The sequence below is a fragment of the Amphibalanus amphitrite genome, unplaced genomic scaffold (assembly GCF_019059575.1).
Source record: "Amphibalanus amphitrite isolate SeventyFive unplaced genomic scaffold, NRLGWU_Aamphi_draft 000509F_arrow, whole genome shotgun sequence".
Taxonomy (NCBI): domain Eukaryota; kingdom Metazoa; phylum Arthropoda; class Thecostraca; order Balanomorpha; family Balanidae; genus Amphibalanus; species Amphibalanus amphitrite.
Window position 1 is genome coordinate 21,918 of NW_024882003.1, and position 4,050 is coordinate 25,967.

The window sequence follows — 4,050 nt, forward strand, 5'->3', positions numbered from 1 at the left end:
GGGTGGAGAGCGGAGGGTGGGCGGGGTGGAGAGGGGTAGTGGGCGGTTGGAGAGCGACAGAGGTGCCCAGCGGGCAAAGGGAGAGTGGGGGAGCAGCAGGAGAGTCTGGTGTGCTGCACGCTTTCGTAGGGCGACCTTCTGTCAAGTACTGCGATATACTTGCAGAATACTGCGACGAAGCATGTCCGTTCAGTGCAGGATGAGTGGTCATTCTGTTCGGTCCCATGTGCGCATTCGACCTTGTTGGGGAGATAATGGGGCGCCGTTGTCCTTGACCTTTGGCCGTCGCTGGCCGCCGTCCGGGTGCGTCCATTGTCTTTCCTGCGCGTCTGGCGAGGGCTCCTGGCCGTCACATAGGGCGCCGGTCGCACGGGCCGGCCGCCAGCCGGGGCCAATCTCTCTAATGAGTCGTTTTTACCGTCCCATCGGCGCGCAGATTAGACGGCGCGGCTGACGGAGACGCCAGACGGGCGACACTGTGTCCGGGGTAGCGGCTGATTGCCGACTGTCTGCGCAGACAGGTGGACGGAGTTGGTGGAGAGGGGCCGGGGCGCCCCTCCCCGGCTGATTGCTAAACGGACAGTGCAGACAGGTGTGCTGAGTCGGCCGCACTGGTAGAGAGGTAGCCGGGGCGCCCCTCCGCGGGCTGATTGCTGAGCGGAGAGTGCAGACAGGTGTGCTGAGAGTCGGCCGCGCTGGTCGAGAAGCGGCCGGGGCTCCCCTCCTCTGCTGACTCAGAGGCGGCGGTGAGAGGTCCGCCGAGTGCTCTCGGCTGATATCGAACTGATGGTCGGTAGCCGGAGGTCGAACCATACAGACCGTCTCTGTTCATGGGGTGGGTGCAGTCAGCCGTTACGAAACCTGTACGGGCGGAGCTTTTATGAGTCTGGCTGCAGCGATTTTACGGGCTGTGATCTGTGGTTATCTCTACTTGACCAACTGCAATGTGGTTCATGCTTGGGCCTGTGTTTCAGGGTCTGTGATTTTGTTGAAAACGGGTATTGTTTGCAGGACAGTAACTCCAAAGCCGCTACCGATCCGGTTGGTGATTTCGAAGTCAGACGATTGATTCTGCAGTACCTACGCTCTCAGATTATGGCTGTGATGCATAAATAAAGGAATAATATATTGGATAGGGACTGCCTTTGTTCTGATCTGTAGGTCAGTGTATTCTCAGCAGATATACGAGGCCGTGCCGGATGTGCTACACGATTGAATGATATCACTGTACGGGTATTCACAGTGATCAATGCTTTGTTTAAAGTGTACGTATCTATCATAGCGTTTCAGCTCGCTGTTAGCGTGTTGCCACAGAAATTGCAATCGGTCCCCGAGGTATGCGCGCTGCACAGAGACTAGGTATATGTATCGCACGCAATGCGCTGTCGGCGGTCAGTGCTAAAATGGCTCGTTTTCGACGCAGCTGGGTTCCGTGACAAAAATTTCGGAGAAGCAGAGCAGCATTTCGTGTGTTGTTTCCGAAGAAAAATACGATGATGCGTATTGTTGAATGAACAATGCACAGCAAAGTCTCCGTCAAGAAAATACTATATTAATGTTTTGAGAGATGATGAATGATAATCCTAAACTCAATGCTGAATGCTGATATACTCTATCATTTACTCCTCGATATAGGTATAGCACAGACGATCCAAAGATCTGCGCCGTGACGCTGTAACTCTCTCCCACCTCTAGTTACCGACTGAGAAGGTAAACTAGAGAAATCAGACGGCGTTACGGCGTGTCACGCCGTCTGATTTCTGTGTTTAGGTATATGTGATCACTGTATTTATGTGCGTATTATATACCGTGAATGAGATAATTTACGCTTCATTGCTTCATTCATATTCATTCCAGTGGTGTATCTGCAGGCCAATTTGTGGCCTTATGCTTCACCTATGTATCTCCATTCATAGACTAGATTTGTGTTTATTGAATATAACCTAGCTAGTGAAAGGGTATTGGTATGTATATCTACTGATCTGACGGTGCCTCGGTGCGCTGTCTCCACATTACGTCGTGTCTCAGAGTCTCCATGTTACTGTGAATCGATGAAAGCTGAACTTTGAGGGATGACTGACGACCCCCCGACCCTGACCCATCGCTGATCGTCGATCAAGACAAATGACCTATGATCCGATGGGCATTGACCACTGGCGGCCACCCCCGACATCTGACCACTGTCCACAGCCGCTGACTTCCGACCGTTGACCGCCAAACGCTGACTGCTGACCGGCTCCCATCTGACCACTGACCTCCCCCTCCCCTCTGTGTCTCCAGGTGTGCGGCGTCTGTGATATCTGACCCCTGACCTCCCCTCCCTCCTGCGTCTCCAGGTGCGCTGTGCCTCTGACCTCTCCCTCCCTTGTGTCTTCAGTTTCGTCTGACCCCTTTTCTCTCCCCAGGTGCGCGGCGCCTCCGATCACGTGCCGGCCGACCTGGTGGTGTCAGCGCCGGCCGCGCGCTGGGCCGGCCGGCTCACCGGCTGGGCGCTGGTCTCCGCCGTGCTGGGCTACCTGGCGGCGCGCCGCTGGCCCCAGCTCGGCGCCAGGCTGCTGGCCTCACTCTCTGCCAAACGGGTCGGCTCGGCGGTGACACTGGTCTGAGGTGGTAGGGCTGTCCCCCTGGGGGAATAGCGGTGTGTGAGCGCACAGATGGTTGTGACTGACTGACAGAGCAGTAGTGAGCTGCAGAGGTGATAGGACGATGCGCTGTCTTTGGCGTGTTGGTAGGATCTGCCCGGGCCCAGCGTTGATAGGAATATCTCCTAGACGTAGACGGGTGTTTCTGTTGCAGTGTCAGCGAGATAGCTGGTTCCTAGAGTTCCGGAAGAAGTAAAACAGTATTGTTCACTGCCCCCGATAGTCACCTCTCAGGAGAGCCAGGTGAATTGTATCAGCTGACAGCCGCCAGTCTGTCAGACAGGTCTGGTGGAGAAATCTGTGCCATTCTCTGGCTGCAGGACACTGCTGTGTGGTACCCAAACCCTGCTTCAGCCGCCGCTCAGCTAATTGCTGCTTAGTGCCTTTACGTGTCGATGTTGCGAGCTGGTGAGGTTTTAGCGCGCCGACCTTCTCTCCAGTTTTTCCGTGGTCATCTCGAGATTCGGTCGATCGAGTGAATCTCGATCTGCCTCCTTTTTCGGCAGTGAGTGTGTGGATTGCCAACGAGGGCGGGGGCCGTTCGGAGAGAGGAGAGAGGGAGGAGGAGGGGTGGGGCTCTGCCGCCGTCGGTACCGTTACGACCCGTCGGAGAGCGGCCCGAGGCGCCGGAGGAGCCAGCTGCGCGCTATCGCCGCCCCCGCCAGCCCAGTCCGGCGAGAACAGATGGGTACAGCAGCGACCGGAGCGCTCAGAGACACTGAAGGAAATGAAACGACATCGACGCTCGACTGAACGCGACTGAAATGAACCGACAGCGACTTTGGCCGAGTTAAACTAACTAAAACTATAATGAGGCCGCGGCTCGGCGCCCCTAGAGGCTCAGTTTCAGCTCGATCTGACGGAATGAGAATCCCTGTAAAGTGTGGGACGGCAGATGTGTTTCGCGTCCGGTGCTCCCGTGTGAACCCGACTGTAGCGTTGACGCTGCTTAGGACCAGAATAGTCGTGTTGCTCGCGCTTAGCTCCAGTACAAAGAAACGGGTGGACGCTGCGAGTCGCGGACTGTTGGTCGCGTTGGCTGTTTCTCGCTTTCAAGGAGATGTGACCCATTATTGTTGATGCCGTGCCGTTGCGAGCTTTTTCTAGTGTTAGTTTGTGACATGTCTGGCAGCCAAGAATAAACGTTATTACATTATATAAGGAGGACGTTTATTCGCGCCGGGAGTCTCGTATTTACTCAGTCTGTGGCGAAAGGTCCGTCCCAAGGGGTCCGCCGTCCCGCTTCCTGACAGTAATTGGCGGCAGGATGTCCGTCTCACCAACGCTTCTCAGTTTCCCAGCTGGGCCGGTAGGCGGCGCGCTGGTCGGCGGCCGCAGCTTCGCCCTTCGTCCGCCGCGCGGCGCCAGCGTCGACCGGCCGCGCGCCGTCGCAGCGCTCATTGATTTT